We start from the raw sequence: 20,149 nt of genomic DNA, 5'->3' as shown, positions 1-20,149 counted from the left end.
CCCTCGTAAGGGCCGGGCCGCGTCGGCGGCTACCGTTTCCCTTTGGATTCGGACTGTTGTCATACAGCGTATGCCATTAGGGGGCGGGAGCCCCCTTTTCCTGTCACTGCCCATTCTACTAGGGCTGTTGGCGCATCCTGGGCTTTTCGCCATGGTGCGTCTGTTTCTCAGGTTTGCAAGGCCGCTACTTGGTCTTCCGTTCACACCTTTGTCAAATTTTACAAGGTGGATGTTTTGGCATCGGCGGATGCTGGTTTGGGGCGTAAGGTTTTGCAGGCGGCCCTTTGAGTGGTTCTTTTTTGGGTTTCGTTGTTGTTTAGCCCATCCCTCATTGGTTACTGCTTGGTGACGTCCCTACCTTTCAGGATCTCCGATCTGTTGCCCTGTGTCCTTCAATGAACGGGAGAGAAAATAGGATTTTTGTACTCACCGTAAAATCCTTTTCTCTCCGTTCATTGAAGGACACAGGTCCCGCCCTCTTTCTCTGGGTATGCACTCCTAACTGCTTGTTACTAACTGGAGACTTGTCAGCAGGTGGGGGGTTGGGCCACCAGCAGGGGCCGCCCCTAGGCTGTCTAAGTCTTTTTTTGTTATGTGCCTAGCGTCCTACTCCTGCAGGTGGCGATATACCCTACCTTTCAGGATCTCCGATCTGTTGCCCTGTGTCCTTCAATGAACGGAGAGAAAAGGATTTTACGGTGAGTACAAAAATCCTATTTTTGTGATTTGGGCTGGTGCTTAATGATTATTCCAGTGTTATCACATGACAGCAGTGAGTTAACCTAGCCAGAGCTTACATGGGGCTTCCTTTATTTACTCCTAGCAGCAGTGAGGGATTGAAGGAAAGGGGCGAGTACATGCTACTAGAGAGGGTAGTGTTAACCCCTTCATGACTGAGGCCTTTTTTTCATTTTTTGCACCCATGTTATATTCCACATTTTAGGCCTGAAAATGACTTCAAACCCCCAAACATTATATATTTTCTGAATGCCAAGACCCTATAGAATAACATGGTGGTAGTTGCAAATTTTTTTGTTGCGCAATATTAGCGCAACTCCTTATTAAACCCCAACATTTAGTGAAAAATGTAATTAAATGCCCCAAAACACTACAAAATACCCATTTTTTAATGAAATATAAAACATGAGGTTACAATGAGTAAAATGATACCCAACATGCCCAGGTTACAAATTGCGTGCGTCCGTGAAACGGCGAAAAACTGCAGTACCCCAAAAAGTCCATAGACGCTTTAAAAGCCCCCAAAATACTGGCCCTAGAATTATTGCTCTCACTCCAGCATGCGCGGCGACACCCAACATGTGTAGCGAGTTCGTCATTTTCATACGTAGGCGCACCCGACGCGTGTTTACTTGGCGACGCGCGTGCTCGCGGGGGACTTTAAAAAATGTTTTTATTATTATTAGATTTATTTTAATTTTAAAAAACTTTTTAAATTAAAATCGCTTCTGTTGTAAAGCCGACAGTCGGCTTTACAAGTTTAAACAGACTCCCGGCGGGAGTCTGTTTAAACAGCACTGATGCTGGCGATGTACACTGTACGTCATCAGTCACAAAGGTGTTAAAGCAAATGTTAATTTGCCCTGCTTTACTAGAGAAAACTATGCTTGCTTTATGATGTAAACTTGTGTCATACTTCAGGTCATATAGTCAGATTTTCTTAGGTTTAGTTTTTACTTCCAGATTATTTTCATTTTACTTCCAGTTTACTTTAATTAAACTTCCAATGCTGACACCTGTTCTTGTGACAGTTGTCTAAAGAGGCAATTCTCCTCTCTTTGGAGAGTTTTTTTCTTCTCATTTCCTCTTGCATTGTCTAGACAGGAAGTGAAGGGAAAGCTTTCCAATGGAACATGGCAAAAATAAACCAAAAGGGGTTTTAACTAGGGATGTTTTTTTATTACATTTTTTTCCAATCTTTTAAAAAAAATTAAATTATTTTTTAACTATTTTTACTTTACTGCTGGGGGCTCTAAGGAAATATTAGGGGTCTAAACAGACTCCTGATATTTCCCTTTTTAAAATAGAAAAAGAGATTGCTGAGTTTTTAATCTCTTTTTTCTGCAGCCCCTGTTATAAATGAACAGGAATCCTATATACAGAGTGTTCCTGTTCATTCATACATCGTGGATACAGTGTACTTACTATGTCCAGTTATTTACAACACTTACCGATTTAGCTAATCGATGAGTGTTTGTATCTCTTCAGCCGAGACGGGCTGCATCTTAATGGGAAAGGTGCAGCATTCCTGGGGGGGAAAATGGTAGAAAGACTGGAGGAGCTTTTAAACTAGGAAGTGGGGGGGAGGGTATAAAAATAAAATCACTTAAACTAAACGTAGATAATTTAATCATAGGTAAAAATAACACAGAAAGTAGTAAAAAAGGAGTTCATAATAGTGGGCTCTGCGGTCCAGTTCTGGTCACCAGTACTAAGAAAAGATGTCCTTGAGTTGGAAAAAGTCCAGCGGAGGGCAACCAAACTAATTAGGGGTATGGAGGACCAGAGCTACGAGACAAGGCTACTAAATTTAAACATGTTCACATTGGAGGTGAGGAGATTGAGGGGGGATATGATCTCCATGTACAAAATGTTCAATGGTGGCAGCAACATTAGCGATAAACTGTTTAAAATTAACTCCATTACAAAAACTAGAGGCCACCACCTAAAATTGGTGGAAAAAAAATTCCAGCACAAGGGGCGAAGGGGGTTCTTCACAGTAAGATCAGTTAGGGTCTGGAACTCACTGCCACAGACAGTGATTTCAGCAAAGAATGTGGAATTGTTCAAGAAACTTTTGGACGATTTCTTAAGGGACCGTAATATACAGGGGTACAGGTACTCCTAGAATGAGATCCTAATAGGTTGGACTTGATGGACTAATGTCTTTATTCAACCTCAAATACTATGTAACTATGTATACCGCTCTCCGTTCTGATTTGGCTGTCACAAGAGGGGGGCGGGCGGTGGGGGAGGAGAGCTCTGCCTCCTGTGACCGATCACTGCACTCTCCTCCACTCACCGCTCTCTATCCTGACACAGAAGGCAGAGCTGGGAGGTGTGGCAGGATAACTCTGCCTCCTGTGACAGATCAGAGCTGTCACTGCCCTGCACTGCTCTCCATCCTGACACAGGGCCTGCATCAGAAGGCACACAGACCGGTGGCCAACAGGGAGAAGAGAAGCTAGTGATGCACTCAATTTTCGGCTGTCATGGCAATTTCGGCATTTTGCCAGAAGTGTTATTTTCATCGGAAATGTTTCAGCAACCGAAATTTCGGGGCATCTCTAGTTTTAACCATTCACTAGCCCATCCAAAAGAGAGGCTTTGGCTGTACATACAAACTTTTGGAGTTCTGTAGAATTGGAATCCTACATTTTGAATGGGTTGAATATAAAATAGCACTATAGAATGAGGATCTGAGCCTGCACCCAATCTGGCTTCTGCCCTTAGCTGTGATGTCATCAGAACCTGAATGGGAAATCTTCTAGAGTAAACTGTCCATATAGTTTGTACAGTGTGTTGCATGTATGTGAAGAAATTGCTTGTAAGTGGTTTTAATGGGTTTTTTTTTTTTTTTTTACTACCCTTTTAACATGTATATTTTTTTTTCCTCCACCAGATTGACAATTTAATTCAAAGAAGAGTACAAAGTGTGTTTAAGGAATCTTTTGACCAAAAAATACAAGATTTATCCAAACAAATCAACCTAATCCAGTGCAAAGAAGATAATACTGACGTACTTACCAGGCACCTTGTAAGTTCACTTTTTTTATATTTACTAAAGCTAGGCATAGACTGACATATGTTCACCAGAAAGCAACATTGGAAGTTGGGAGGTGTCTGCCTGTCATTTTTAAGACTGGAAAGAAAATCTCAGTAGCAGTGAGTGTTTTTGGTATCAGATGTACCTGTTTTCACCTCCTAGGGGTGCCCTCAAGTGACACTTGTATGGGAAGCCTAAAGTGACATTAAAGTCAGAATTATTTTTTCCCCTTCCCAATCCTGCTGTAGGAACTTTAACTTAAATGATGCCTCTTGATTCGATCATCTTCTTTTCTGTCCTTTTCAGCTGTCCCTCCAGCGCCGGTGCGGGTCTCCGATCCAGCGCCGGTGCGGGTCTCCGATCCAGCGCTGAATCCTCTCTCCTTCTCTAATGTCCCATGGAGTCTGTGCGTGTGCACGCTGCTCCATAGACTTACCTTGTGTCTCTCCTCGTCTCCTGGCCGAATATCTGAACTATGCATGCGCCCGCCCTAAGCTCTTTTGCGGCCGCCCAAGACTCTTCAGATGTTCGGACTGGAGCGCGCGGCGAAGACGCAGGTAAGTTTAAAGCCTTTTTAAAAGGGTGTTTTTTAAAATGTTTTTGCATATATCTACTGCTTGCTAGCAGTAAATATATGCAAAAAAACGCGAGGGTTTAATAACCCTTTAAACTTACATTGTTTTTTTATTTTATTTTTTTATTCAAATTTGTTTAAAGGACATTAGGAAACAGATGAAACAATGGCAAACTTAAATGTACCTCTATCCTACAGAAATCATTCTTTGCTTGACCTGCCTGTCTGAGGGAAGCACAGTGTTTACCAGCTCTGGCACACATAGCACAACTGGAGTCATGAGCTTGCACTAAGGTGCAGTGGGGGCAGTATGGAAATCCTTATCCTCTCTGGCATGAACCCTTATCCACCCCACAGACCCACACATATTTATCCCACACGTATGTAGTACCTACAAAATTTAGCTTCCTTTTAATATATTCCTTGCTGCCATAGCATACATTCTAATGTGTCTGGTCGTAGTGTAGGTTTAAGTGAGACTGTGGCAGTTTGGGGTGAAAGCTGATTAAATTGTATGTGTGGGTAAAAAAAAAAATCTTGATCATACATTTACAGGTCACAGGATCTTAAACAGTCTTAAACCATTGGTTCTGCAGCGGCCTTCTGGTGAATGGACACTGGCAAAGGGGTTCTAAACCCTCCGTTTTTTTTTGCTTATATCTACTGCTAGCATGCAGTAGATATAGGCAAGAAGTGTAAAAAAAAGAAAACCGCTTAAAATCATTTTAAACTTACCTCGTTATCGCCGCTTGCTCCCGCGCCGAGAATCAGGAACTGCTCGTACGGCCGCAAAGGATCCTGGGGTGGGCGCATGCGCAGTTCCGATTCCCGGCCGGGAGACAAGCAGAGACGCAATGTAAGTCTATGGACGCGTGCACCCGCCTGCAGACACCGCTGGATCAGAAAGACAGCAGTCAGCGCTGGATCGGAGTGACGTCACACCGCTGGAGGGACAGATGAAAACATGGGGAAAGAAGAGGAAGATCGGAAAAAGAGACATCATTTAAGGTAAGTGCTGACATTAACATGGGGGGAGGGAAACATTTTTTTGCCTTTTTTTTAATGTCACTTTAACTGTAAGGACCGCTCTAATATAACCCCTCCCAATCCCAGCAAGCCTCATTTTTTGTTAGTGTCCTTAGATAAACAGAAGATGACTCTCTTGGGGGATATCCCTTACTACACATTGCAGACCATAGAATGCAAGGGGAATGGGTCAACAGGCCTTGCTAGCTTACACTCCGCTAACTGCTCAGAGGGATTTGCAGTCGTTCGCAAACAAAATCCTGGTTCTGTTAGTCCTAATAGAACCAGGAATCCAAGTCATTATACTCCTCAGGGACCTCCCTGGCTCCTTCTGGCACACTTTCCCTCTAACTGAAGATTCTTGCAACTTAACATTCTGGGAGCATGGAACAGTCTTTGGATCTCTGGACTTTACCTAGCAGGGCGGATTTCCAATCGGATAAATCGGAGACAGCAGAAAGCATGCAGCTCAGAGAAGGGGACCTAATTTATGCATGGACAGGACTCAAGATTCGGGCCCTGACTTATGTGCACATTGCATCTGTGTAAAATTGCCAGTAAAACTTCCTCAGTCGTCAACATCTGGATCCCAAACAATGGTCTTTATTGCCAAGACCAAGGGTCCTTAGGCTTCAGTCATCGCTATGTTTTTTAAAAGGTACGAATTCTACTTCTCACTAAGTCTACTATTGCACCTGGAAGGCTTACTTTGCCTGCTCCAAGGCAAGGAAATTCCATCCCAGGATGAACTCCATGGGGCAAATCCAGTCTTCTTGTCTTGACTGGATCAGCATTTGGCCTTGAGCACAGTCAAGGTTAAGATCCTTGCTCTAGCTATCCTTTTCCAAAGACCCCTTGCCTGTCACTCCTTTGTAAAAGCTTTTGTGCAGGGTGTCGCTCAGATTGCTTCTCTAGTATGCTTCCCAGCGACACAGATCTCAGTGTCGCTGGGAAGTGTCTTGTTGGCCTTTCAGAAGCTGCCCTTTAAACCTCCTAGGGATTTTTCTTTGCCTACCTTCACTTAACGTTGCCTTTCTCATTTCTTTCACTTCTGTGAGGCGAGTCTCTAAGTTAGCAGCCTTATATTGTTAAGAGCCCTTCTTAGCGTTACACTGAGATGTTTGTCTTAAGGCCCAAGACCTCCTTTCTTCCCAAGGTAGTCTCCTCCTTCCACTTTAACAGGACATTGTACCCTGTAGGGGACACCCTACATCTTCCCCTATTTCCAGGTGCAGTAGGCAAATCATCATTCAAGCCTATAGTCTAAATGATAAGGTTTCAACCTCCCCTGCTAAGACACACTTAACTGTGCTTCATGGCGTTTTCAGATTTGCAAGCCTGACACCTGGTCTTCAGTTCACCTGTTAGGAAAACAGGATTTTGCCTTGCCTGTAAAATTCCTTTCTTGAAGTTCATTACCAGACATCCATAGGTTCCTTATGGTACTGAGGCTTGATGAGAGTGGAAGGGGTTATATTAGGACTGTCTTAACAGCTTTGTTTGCAAGTGCTTGCCATGTTTTGAAAGAGATCCAGCATGGGGAAATTTGCATGTGTTGGAGAGCTGTGCTCAAGTTGTGTTTTTGTTATTTTTCCTCACACAAACTGCACAATATTAGCTCAGCATATTATCAAACCCCAAAATTTAGTGAAAAATGCACTTAAATGCCCCAAAACACAATTAAATACCAATTTTTAATGTAAAAGATGAGATTATAACGAGTAAATAGATACCCAACATGCCTAGGTTAAAAATTGTGTGCATCCGTGAAACTGCAACAGAATTCAGTACCCCCAAAAAAACATAGATGGGGGGGGTGGCCCATGGCCGGACAGCTGAGTTGCCAGATCGCTTCTATGGTAAAGCCGAACAGTCGGCTTTACAATTGTAAACGGGCCCGGTGCCAGTGATGTACTATGGATGTAACTGGTCACTAAGGGGTTAATGTATTGGTGTGTTTTTGGGAGGCTCGTTTGCATCTGGGGGATATCCATGCAAACACATTTCCATGGTGGGAACTGAAAACATGATCCCAGTGGTGCAAAACATTTAGATAACAAACTATTAAAGTGACAAACTTTTTTTTTTTTTTTTTTGTAAAATCAATTCAGCTATATGAGACTTACTGTAGTATTTCTTCATTCTGTGCATCCGTCTTTTAAGTCTTCTTTCTTCTTAGTGCTGGCCAGGACTTCTGCTTCGAGGTTGACTCCATTGCCTTGCTGTGTCTAATGGAGTCTCCCTCCCTGCATTCAGAGGCATGGCAGATCCACAGGCAGCCTGATGTCTGGAGGAACGCCTCCTCTTTTGATTGACGGCGACTCTGTGTAAGTATCTCAGAGTCCTCTCTAGACTAAATCTTTTTTTTTATTTTGTAACAAGCTTTATTTATAATGTTCATAGACTGTGCAGCAATCTCCAGTCTTATGTTTTAGTTTTTTCATGGAATGTTGAATTCTGGTTGGCTGGTTATTTTATATAGTAATATAGCACAGTCAACCATTACAAGCAAGATAGGTCATCTAAACAGTGTTTTAGATGTTTTGTTTTGTGATACTTTTTTTTTTCTTTGTGAGCAATTTTACTTTCTTGCAATAATTCACTTACATTGTATTTTATCCATAAGTGTGCTGATCTTTAAATATTTAATAGTAAGAGGGTAAGAACAGAACATGTAGGCCCCATAAAAGACAAAAAGGGGAAGTTAGCTACCAGTGACAGGGAGAAAGCTGATGTGTTAAACATCTTATTCTTTGCTTCTTTCTTTACAGAGCAGTCAGATGGGGTTAATAAACAAGGAATCAGTTCAAATAATAAAACATTTAATGTATTCCAGTGGGTGTCAGGAATCAAAGTGTAAGAGAGTCTGGAAAGATTAAATGTAAACAAATCTCCAGGACCAGATAGGTTACATCCACAGGTACTCAAGGAGCCAGGTCATAGCCACACCACTGTTCCTATGAAGGAGTATGAAGTTAGACAGAGGAACACCAGTAAATTAACTTATAGAACATGATTGAATACAGAAAACAATGTTAATTATAAATCCACATAGTTCCCCATCCAAAATGGTGGGTTGATGTATTTGTCCCCAGTATTACTTCATCTGATGTCCACAATATATCAACATAACCTGTATGGCTACCTTGTGAGTTTGTACAGAGATAAAGGCAATGATTCTCAAGGATTCCACATGATTTATATGTTAAAGGTACATAGTTGAGGCATATAAAAGATGGTCATGGTTGTGTCAAACGCATTGTGATTCACCATAAGACTGTGTGCACATACATGATCAAATTAATTAGTTCTGTAGAAGTGTCAAAAAATTCATGTATAAATAGATAACACAAAATAATAGTAATAATGAGTAAATAAATAGTAAGCAGGCTTGCTAACCCTGCCCTATATCCAAAAAATGGCTACCGTAATGAGCTGTGTATTACAGTTCCATTGTGAAAGATAAAGTGACAGTGCTTATAAAACTCAATCAATTAGTGAGGTAAAACCTTATGATGAAAAAAAAGTTCCCACTATATCATGATGCCGCAAACCTAGATGGTATTGTTTGGATAAATGGTAACTGCTAATGGAGGGTTGGGAGGTGGAGGAGCGACTTCAAAGTTTCGCGCAACTCTGCGCTTCTTCAGGAATAAAAGGGAGATATCTGTATAGTATAGAAAAACATTAAATGTAATTTCTATCATAGTTATTATTCTAAAAGGGGATGAATTGGGTCGAATCTTACCTACTAGTTTTGCACAGGCAGGTATATGCGTGTGTTCCCAAGCACAAACGCCCGGACGGCAAATTCCATATGGTCCTTCCCAATGGGCCAAAGAGGGGTGAGAGTCGGATGACCCAAGTTTAGAGCAGGGGGCGAGAGGCAAAGGACGTAGTAAAGGTCTATAAAGAACAGACAAGGGGAGAAGGGACAAAATAACATCACCGAGTTATATGTGGTAAAGAGAGGAGATAACGCTCCTATCTGTTTGTGATCAGTCAGGCATACCTCGGATAGATGTGTTCCGCTTACTGGATTCATCGCCAGGGAGACTAAAGGTCCGTCCCGTCTTTTCTCCCACAAACAAAAAGACAGCTTAGCCAGACGCCTCCACGCCACCGACTACCGAGAACGCCGCCTCAAGGCTGCATATTGGTGTCGATGGCTCACGTGGGCACTATAACGGCATCCAGCGCGGCGACGTATTTATGACGTCATCGCGCTGTCCGTGGAGTCCCGGCCCAATCAGTAATGGTTTATAGCCAGTCAGCGATTGGTTTGCTGAACACTTGCACTTTATAAGGATTTAGAATAACCATAGCGTATGTCTCGTTTCTATTAAGAACTAAGTAGGAAAGGAGATTACGTTCCCCCTACAGATCGTATAGGGGGCCAAGTATATTTAGAGGAAAAAATTAAAAAATAATAAAAATTATAAACAATGGCTGAAAATAAAGAGTAAAAGTGTAAGACATAAAGCTTAATAGTCGCTGTAGTTAGAGAGATAGCAGGTATACTCCCAGGATGATGATGCCGGCCATCCCAAATGGGGATGGCTTAGCGCCCGGAGTGATGCTCTTTTAGGGACAACAGAGCCCCACCGTCTCTGGCGACCACCGGAAAGGACCAACGGAGAAAAGGAAGAAGGGGCGGAAAAAAGGGGGGAAGGGAAGGGGGGGAAGAGGAGGGAAGAGAGAGAAGACGCCCGGCCAAGTGCGAGGGAACATCGCATAGAGGGACTCCAATTTCAAAAACAGCCCTTAGGTATTTTTGTAGTTCTAAGCAAAACTCTCAAAAACTATAACTCTCAAAGAGTAGTACATTTATCAGTATGTAAGATAATAAACTTAAATCGTATAGCCGTGTATGTTGTCTATTGCATGATTATGCATGGGTACATAATCTGTACCTTATTGTATATACATGTATGAATAAGTACGATCCAATGGATTCTATGGTATTTTTTCAATCATAGAGATGTAATCTGTCCAGAATACATTAATTATATATCACATGAGTCGTATGTTTTTATCACTGTGATCGCATTAAGGTGTATTTGCAAATTAATCTATCATTTTAATGGACCTTGGGAAGCATTTCCCACACTTCTAATCTTGTGTATTTAGTTGGTGGTATTTTCCAGTAAGCGTCCTGGATGGTATAGAATCGCTCTTGGGGTGGTCATAGGGGATATAGACTGTTATTAGTTCCTTTGGGGAGTGTTTTTAAAGGAAGGATTTAAAGCTAAGCGTTTCATTCAGCCCAGGTGGCTGTATGGCCCGTAGCTTATAGATCCACCCTGTCTCTTTTTGAAGTATTTTCTTATCCCAGTCTCCTCCACGTTTGTCTTCCCTTATACATTCCAGCCCAAAAAATGATAAGACCGTTGCGTCAAAATTGTGGTACAGGCCCACATGACGACTTATTGGTGTCGTCATCTTACCATTTGATGTTAAATATATATGGTCCTGAATACGCTTGTAAAAGGGCCTAATCGTCTTACCTACGTAAAAAGCGCCACATTGGCAGGTCATCAAGTAGACAATCCCCCTAGTTTGACAGTCCATATATTCCCGAGGGGACCATATTTGGCCGTTCGGGAGTATTGTAGATTCACCTTGATTGATGAATTTGCAAAAGCTGCAACGCCCACATCTAAATGTTCCCCTAGTGGTAGCTTCACTTGCCTTAATTCCCTGATGGTGGCTGTGTATTAGCTGGTCTCGTATGGACCTTGGGCGGCGGTATACAATCTCCGGTTGGTTTCTTATATGTTTAGCGATAATAGGGTCCTGTGATAAGAGGTGCCAATGTTTTTCTAGGATCTGTTTAACTTGATTGAACTGTTTGGAATAGTGGGTAATTATTTTTACCGTTGGTGTCTTTTGTTTAGCTTGTTCTCTTCTGGATGAGTAGATTAGTTTGTCCCTCGTCTGCAGCTTGGCTCTTTTGTAAGCCTGTTTTATTGGAGGAGCGACTTCAAAGTTTCGCGCAACTCTGCGCTTCTTCAGGAATAAAAGGGAGATATCTGTATAGTATAGAAAAACATTAAATGTAATTTCTATCATAGTTATTATTCTAAAAGGGGATGAATTGGGTCGAATCTTACCTACTAGTTTTGCACAGGCAGGTATATGCGTGTGTTCCCAAGCACAAACGCCCGGACGGCAAATTCCATATGGTCCTTCCCAATGGGCCAAAGAGGGGTGAGAGTCGGATGACCCAAGTTTAGAGCAGGGGGCGAGAGGCAAAGGACGTAGTAAAGGTCTATAAAGAACAGACAAGGGGAGAAGGGACAAAATAACATCACCGAGTTATATGTGGTAAAGAGAGGAGATAACGCTCCTATCTGTTTGTGATCAGTCAGGCATACCTCGGATAGATGTGTTCCGCTTACTGGATTCATCGCCAGGGAGACTAAAGGTCCGTCCCGTCTTTTCTCCCACAAACAAAAAGACAGCTTAGCCAGACGCCTCCACGCCACCGACTACCGAGAACGCCGCCTCAAGGCTGCATATTGGTGTCGATGGCTCACGTGGGCACTATAACGGCATCCAGCGCGGCGACGTATTTATGACGTCATCGCGCTGTCCGTGGAGTCCCGGCCAATCAGTAATGGTTTATAGCCAGTCAGCGATTGGTTTGCTGAACACTTGCACTTTATAAGGATTTAGAATAACCATAGCGTATGTCTCGTTTCTATTAAGAACTAAGTAGGAAAGGAGATTACGTTCCCCCTACAGATCGTATAGGGGGCCAAGTATATTTAGAGGAAAAAATTAAAAAATAATAAAAATTATAAACAATGGCTGAAAATAAAGAGTAAAAGTGTAAGACATAAAGCTTAATAGTCGCTGTAGTTAGAGAGATAGCAGGTATACTCCCAGGATGATGATGCCGGCCATCCCAAATGGGGATGGCTTAGCGCCCGGAGTGATGCTCTTTTAGGGACAACAGAGCCCCACCGTCTCTGGCGACCACCGGAAAGGACCAACGGAGAAAAGGAAGAAGGGGCGGAAAAAAGGGGGGAAGGGAAGGGGGGGAAGAGGAGGGAAGAGAGAGAAGACGCCCGGCCAAGTGCGAGGGAACATCGCATAGAGGGACTCCAATTTCAAAAACAGCCCTTAGGTATTTTTGTAGTTCTAAGCAAAACTCTCAAAAACTATAACTCTCAAAGAGTAGTACATTTATCAGTATGTAAGATAATAAACTTAAATCGTATAGCCGTGTATGTTGTCTATTGCATGATTATGCATGGGTACATAATCTGTACCTTATTGTATATACATGTATGAATAAGTACGATCCAATGGATTCTATGGTATTTTTTCAATCATAGAGATGTAATCTGTCCAGAATACATTAATTATATATCACATGAGTCGTATGTTTTTATCACTGTGATCGCATTAAGGTGTATTTGCAAATTAATCTATCATTTTAATGGACCTTGGGAAGCATTTCCCACACTTCTAATCTTGTGTATTTAGTTGGTGGTATTTTCCAGTAAGCGTCCTGGATGGTATAGAATCGCTCTTGGGGTGGTCATAGGGGATATAGACTGTTATTAGTTCCTTTGGGGAGTGTTTTTAAAGGAAGGATTTAAAGCTAAGCGTTTCATTCAGCCCAGGTGGCTGTATGGCCCGTAGCTTATAGATCCACCCTGTCTCTTTTTGAAGTATTTTCTTATCCCAGTCTCCTCCACGTTTGTCTTCCCTTATACATTCCAGCCCAAAAAATGATAAGACCGTTGCGTCAAAATTGTGGTACAGGCCCACATGACGACTTATTGGTGTCGTCATCTTACCATTTGATGTTAAATATATATGGTCCTGAATACGCTTGTAAAAGGGCCTAATCGTCTTACCTACGTAAAAAGCGCCACATTGGCAGGTCATCAAGTAAACAATCCCCCTAGTTTGACAGTCCATATGATCCCGAGGGGACCATATTTGGCCGTTCGGGAGTCTTGTAGATTCACCTTGAGTGATGAATTTGCAAAAGCTGCAACGCCCACATCTAAAAGTTCCCCTAGGGGTAGCTTCACTTGCCTTAATCCCCTGATGGTGGCTGTGTAATAGCTGGTCTCGTATGGACCTTGGGCGGCGGTATACAATCTCCGGTTGGTTCCTTTATATGTTTAGCGATAATAGGGTCCTGTGATAAGAGGTGCCAATGTTTTTCTAGGATCTGTTTAACTTGATTGAACTGTTTGGAATAGTGGGTAATTATTTTTACCGTTGGTGTCTTTTGTTTAGCTTGTTCTCTTCTGGATGAGTAGATTAGTTTGTCCCTCGTCTGCAGCTTGGCTCTTTTGTAAGCCTGTTTTAGGACCCGTCTACTATATCCTCTTGCGCACAGGCGATCCCTGAGCTTAGCCGCCTCTTCCTCAAAGAGGCGGTCCAAGGAGCATACCCTCCTAAGCCGTAGGTATTGGATGTGCGCTGGTGGCGTGCAGGATGGTATTTCCTGCCGATTCTTTTCTATAGAGTCCCGTGAAAATTGAGCCTTCATCGTCGACCCCCACCTTGACATCCAAAAATGGGATGGACTTTTGGTGGCACTGCATGGTAAATTTTAGATTGAACCTATTAAGCTGCAGATGAGAGACAAACACCTCCAACTCCTCCCTAGAGCCCATCCAGATTATAAACACGTCATCTATATATCTCAACCACGTGAGAATATGGTCCGAAAACCCACAGGCATCCAACGAATGGAATAGTTCCCGTTCCCACCCCCCCAGATACAGGTTGGCATACGACGGGGCACAGCATGTGCCCATTGCAACCCCCTGCATCTCAAGGTAGTGGGACCCCCCAAACGTAAAAGCGTTATGTGATAAGACAAAGAGCAGCAAGTCCAAGATGAAGTTGTTATATAGTGTCGATGAGTTGGTCCTTTCGTCCAGAAACTGCCTAATGGTCTCTATGCCTTTCAGATGGGGAATACTGCTATATAGTGCCTCCACGTCGATTGTGACCAGCCAAGAGTCTGGTGGAATCATAATACCGTCCATATTTTTAAGGAGGTCAGATGTATCTTGTAAATATGAAGGTAGAGCTATCACATGAGGTCTCAGGTAGTCATCAATCATCCGACTGGCCAGTTCAGTAAGGCTACCAATTCCTGACACGATTGGTCTGCCCGTAGGGTTTTTATGAGCAGTGCTAGCGGAGAGCAATTATTCCATTCCACAGCCCTACGAACAATTGTATAAGGACCTCTTTTATATGTTATCTTATTGTGACCAGCCAAGAGTCTGGTGGAATCATAATACCGTCCATATTTTTAAGGAGGTCAGATGTATCTTGTAAATATGAAGGTAGAGCTATCACATGAGGTCTCAGGTAGTCATCAATCATCCGACTGGCCAGTTCAGTAAGGCTACCAATTCCTGACACGATTGGTCTGCCCGTAGGGTTTTTATGAGCAGTGCTAGCGGAGAGCAATTATTCCATTCCACAGCCCTACGAACAATTGTATAAGGACCTCTTTTATATGTTATCTGGTCATTTGGCATTTGAATAATAGGGTCCTGTGATAAGAGGTGCCAATGTTTTTCTAGGATCTGTTTAACTTGATTGAACTGTTTGGAATAGTGGGTAATTATTTTTACCGTTGGTGTCTTTTGTTTAGCTTGTTCTCTTCTGGATGAGTAGATTAGTTTGTCCCTCGTCTGCAGCTTGGCTCTTTTGTAAGCCTGTTTTAGGACCCGTCTACTATATCCTCTTGCGCACAGGCGATCCCTGAGCTTAGCCGCCTCTTCCTCAAAGAGGCGGTCCAAGGAGCATACCCTCCTAAGCCGTAGGTATTGGATGTGCGCTGGTGGCGTGCAGGATGGTATTTCCTGCCGATTCTTTTCTATAGAGTCCCGTGAAAATTGAGCCTTCATCGTCGACCCCCACCTTGACATCCAAAAATGGGATGGACTTTTGGTGGCACTGCATGGTAAATTTTAGATTGAACCTATTAAGCTGCAGATGAGAGACAAACACCTCCAACTCCTCCCTAGAGCCCATCCAGATTATAAACACGTCATCTATATATCTCAACCACGTGAGAATATGGTCCGAAAACCCACAGGCATCCAACGAATGGAATAGTTCCCGTTCCCACCCCCCCAGATACAGGTTGGCATACGACGGGGCACAGCATGTGCCCATTGCAACCCCCTGCATCTCAAGGTAGTGGGACCCCCCAAACGTAAAAGCGTTATGTGATAAGACAAAGAGCAGCAAGTCCAAGATGAAGTTGTTATATAGTGTCGATGAGTTGGTCCTTTCGTCCAGAAACTGCCTAATGGTCTCTATGCCTTTCAGATGGGGAATACTGCTATATAGTGCCTCCACGTCGATTGTGACCAGCCAAGAGTCTGGTGGAATCATAATACCGTCCATATTTTTAAGGAGGTCAGATGTATCTTGTAAATATGAAGGTAGAGCTATCACATGAGGTCTCAGGTAGTCATCAATCATCCGACTGGCCAGTTCAGTAAGGCTACCAATTCCTGACACGATTGGTCTGCCCGTAGGGTTTTTATGAGCAGTGCTAGCGGAGAGCAATTATTCCATTCCACAGCCCTACGAACAATTGTATAAGGACCTCTTTTATATGTTATCTGGTCATTTGGCATTTGAACCCCAATCATGTATGTCTATAAGAACATAGGATGAATCGTGTATGTTTCTGTTAATGGTGAGGTATTGTGCATGTAGAAAGAGCTTTGTTAGGGACTATCTATTCAATTTTATCATTTGGCTTTAAGCCCTCTTTGTTCCCTTTTTTAAGATTTATATGAAATAAACAAATATATATTTTTACATTTTGTGGTTGGAGTTGTCATTTTTTGGTGCTTTCAAAACCCCACTTTTTCTTTCTTTAAAAGAATCTCTTTTGCAAAAACCCCACAGTAGTCTACTGGTGGATATTAGTGGTCCAGAAAAGGTGTTCTAACAGGCATTGGTTATCCACAGATATTACCATGCTTGTTTTGAAGACATTAGATGCTTTTTTTTGTAGTAGGAACTGATGTGAATTAACGAGATAGGAAAGATCACAGAAAAAATGGTTTTATATGCTTTATAAGAATTTGGTGTTAATTTAATTTCAGCTTTGAAAATACCCTAGGCATCTTGCAAGGTCATAAAGATCGCTGTCAATGCAACATATACAGTGGCCATGGCAAATATTAGTATGTGTGTTTGATGAAATTGAATGTCTGATAAATTTCCTTCAAAACTTAATGGGAACTAGTACACTTAGTTTGCCCATGCTGGAAAAGGTGCTTAGAAAAATAACATTTGGCCTGTCTGTACTATTATCTTCCATATGTGCAAAAGTCCTTCCTTATAAGAGTGTGTATATGTTATGGCGTTCGAACGCTCTGCAAGACGCTCAAACACCGAAATCCCATTGTTTCTTATGGGTATGGCTCACACCTGGGCATATTTCAGCCCGTCTGAACGCGCTACAAAACAGCCTACACCCAAAGAAGTACATGTACTTATTTGGGGCGTTTTGGTTGCACGTTTCCATTGGGATACAGCCAAGTAGCCCTCGGAAACGCGCGTTTGTCTTACCGCGAAACGCGCGACAACCCAGCCTTAGGATGTGCACAGCTGTTTTATAACAGAAAATAATGTGGCTTCTTTAGAGCTTAACCTGAAACACTGTTACATCAGTAAAGCACTTTCCATTCACTCACGATTCATGATAAACTTAGGTTTGCAATGCTGATATACATTGTTTTCCACACCTCTGAATATGGCAGTATAGTTCTTATGTTTTTAAAGTATTAGTGTATTTCTTTTTCTTGCAAAAATCAAAACAGATCTAGCCACACACTGTACAAATGCATGCCTTTTTATCCTATAATTTTTCTTTTAACAGAAAAACATAAGGAGACTTGGAGGGCATTTAAAATATGTATTGAAAGTTCAAAATGAGGCCGGCACACAATCCAGCAAAGTGCCATCTGTTGGTTCTACTTGTAAAGAGGTAAATACTGGTTGGTCAAAATAATCCTCCAGGAGCATAATCTCCTAGAGTTCAATATGAAGTACACTGTATTGCAATTTGCAATCACTTCAATTCAGTGATTTAGACCAACACAAAATGGTTATAAACCCGTTAGTGGAAAGATTTCCTTCCTTTTCCTGTTGTTGCTATGACTAATATCGCCCCAAGATGCATACAGACAGTGATAAAATCCTGACGGGTATTGCAACCCTTCCACACAGTATCCGTAACAAAAAAATTATTAAGCTGAACTTCTGGTCTAAAGTGACCCCATGCAATATTTATTTACATGAAAGTATTTACATGTTCTGAAGAAGCAGTAAAAGCTATTTATTCTTAAAACATGCCTCTCATGTTTATCAATCTGTTTCAGTTTGTGAATAAGCACAGAAGAGCCTAGTGTTGAGCACTTCCATGTTCATTCATAAACTGAAGGAGATCCACAAACATGAGGCGTGTTTACTGACCTCCTCCAGTTTGTGGATGAACACAGAAGAGCTCAGTTCAGTAGTAACTGTTGGGTAGCAGAGGAAAAGGAGACTGAGGACTCTCTATCACAAACAGGAAAAACCCGTTAGTCCAAAGACAATCTGTCAGAGTTCCTGTATATTCTGTCACCAAGGGGCTTTTCATTCACTGGTGAGTTCATAGGTAAAGAAAACAACTAATACCTAGGATTAAAATAAAAAAAAAAATTACACAAGATGATGAATCGATAAAATTGAAGACAGGGGTTTTGAGACTGAATAATTTAACCCTGTGCTTTACCAAAGCACCACATACTTGCCTTGCTTTTTCTCCCTTGCCACTTCAGTGAGTACTGCTAGTGAGGTTTGATTTATAGGTGGAGACTATTCTTTTAGGATAAATCCAATAATTGTAGAGAATGGTAGCTGCATGAGGGAAATCTTATATCTGTGTATGGAATCAGGTTGAAAGGGTACAGGCGTAAAATAACTATTAACGGGAGAGGCGTTTCTTGGAAGCCAAAGCATAGTAACTTAAATTTTATTCCCAGGTTGATTGGAAGCCAGTGAAGAAACTGACAAAGGGAGGCAGCACATGAGTAGTGGTTAGATGGGTAGATAGATCTTACTGCAACTTTAATAGTAGATTGTAGAGGTAAGAGTATTATTAGTGTTTTTTTAAAGAGGCGTATTTTCATCAAAAAACACAGAACAAAAATGGAAATGTTTCAACTCAACTGTTCACAAGCATCCTGCAAAATATATTCCTGTAAGCAATGAGTTTAAAAGGCTAAAAGTAAAACCCATGTGGCTCACATCCAATGTTAAAAAAGCCAAAAAAATAAGAAAAGGAACACTGTCATCATTTGAAAGCTAAAAAGAATATAACAAAATATGTAAAAAGGAAATAGAGATCGCAAAGATTCAAAACAAATGACAGGTTGCAAAAGAATGCAAGACAACCCCCCCAAAAAATTCTTTATATATATTTAATAGTAAAAAAAATCAGGTCTGAGCATGTAGGCCCCTTTAAAAGATAACTCAATGGGGACAGATAAAGCAAATCTATTAAATACTTTCTTCAGCTCTGTGCACACCAAGGAACAGGATGCAACTCTAGTCCATAATGGGGATAGCAGTGCTATAGCCTCTAATGAACCACAATGGCTGACTATTGATATGGTCCAGAAACAGATGAAATTAAGGTGAACAAAGAAAGGGGACTGCATGGCTTACACCAACGTGTCCTCAAAGAATTGAGCTGTATAATTTCAAAGCCATTGTATCTAATTTTTAGAGATTCTTTGATGACTGGCTTGGTACTGATGGATTGGTGCAAGTGCAATGTGGTGCCTATAATTAAAAATGGATCAAAGTCTTTACCAAGTAATTACAGACCTGTAAGTTTAACTTCAATAGTTAGTAAGATACTTGAAAGTTTGATCAAGGATCACATGCAATTGTTTTTGCTTGAAAATATCATAAGCGATAGCACGGTTTCACTAAAGGCAGAAGTTGCAAACAAACCTACTCTCTTTTTATGAGGAAGTGAGTAATAGATTGGACAGAGGAATGGCTCTGGATATAGTATGCTTGGATTTTGCAAAAGCATTTGACACAGTTCTCCACATGTGGCTAATGTATAAGTTAAGGTCAGCAGGTATAGAGTATTCAATCTGTAATTGGATAGAAATCTGGCTTAAAGACCGTATTCAGAGAGTGGTGATCAATGATTCCTACTCTGAATGCTCTGAGGTTTAGTGGTGTCCCCCAAGGTTCAGTGTTGGGCCCCTTACTGTTTAATCCATTTATAAATGACATAGAGTTGGGTATTAAAAGTACTATTTCTGTGTTGGCAGATGACACCAAGTTATGTAGTGCAATACAGTCCTTACAGGATGTCTCCAACCTACAAGCAGATCTGAATGCACTGTATGATTTGGGCATCTATTTGGCAAATTAGGTTTAATGTTGATAAATGTAAAGTTATCCACTTGGGGACTGAAAAGATGCATGCATCATACATCCCCTCTAGGAGGAGTATGTTTGGGGGAGTCAATGATGGAGAATGGATCTGGGTGTACTGGTAGACTATAGACTCAATAATAGCATGCAATGTCAAGCCACAGTTTATAAAGCAAGCAAAATACTTTCTTGTATTAAAAGAGAAGGGCAACTAAACTAAAAGAGGCATGGAGGAGCTCAGCTATGAGGAAATATTAACTGACCTGAATTTGTTGTCTCTGGAGAAGAGGCGATGACGGGGGGGGGGG

At 41.8% G+C, this 20,149-nt stretch overlaps 1 long non-coding RNA gene across 1 annotated transcript in view; it reads left to right on the top strand.

Annotated features, from left to right (window-relative positions):
* Positions 1-17,384, top strand: part of LOC108800205 — a 24,473-nt gene extending 7,089 nt beyond the window's left edge. The window contains exons 2-3 of the long non-coding RNA XR_001942080.1: positions 3,641-3,775; positions 17,281-17,384. This is a non-coding gene — a long non-coding RNA (uncharacterized LOC108800205). The remainder of the gene's footprint in view (positions 1-3,640; positions 3,776-17,280) is intronic.
* The last annotated feature ends 2,765 nt before the right edge of the window (positions 17,385-20,149 follow it).

This window comes from Nanorana parkeri, unplaced genomic scaffold, assembly GCF_000935625.1.
Source record: "Nanorana parkeri isolate BGI_ZX_2015 unplaced genomic scaffold, ASM93562v1 scaffold1955, whole genome shotgun sequence".
Classification (NCBI taxonomy): Eukaryota; Metazoa; Chordata; class Amphibia; order Anura; family Dicroglossidae; genus Nanorana; species Nanorana parkeri.
The sequence above is the reverse complement of the archived record's forward strand: the minus strand, read 5'-3'. Positions and strand labels throughout refer to the sequence as shown.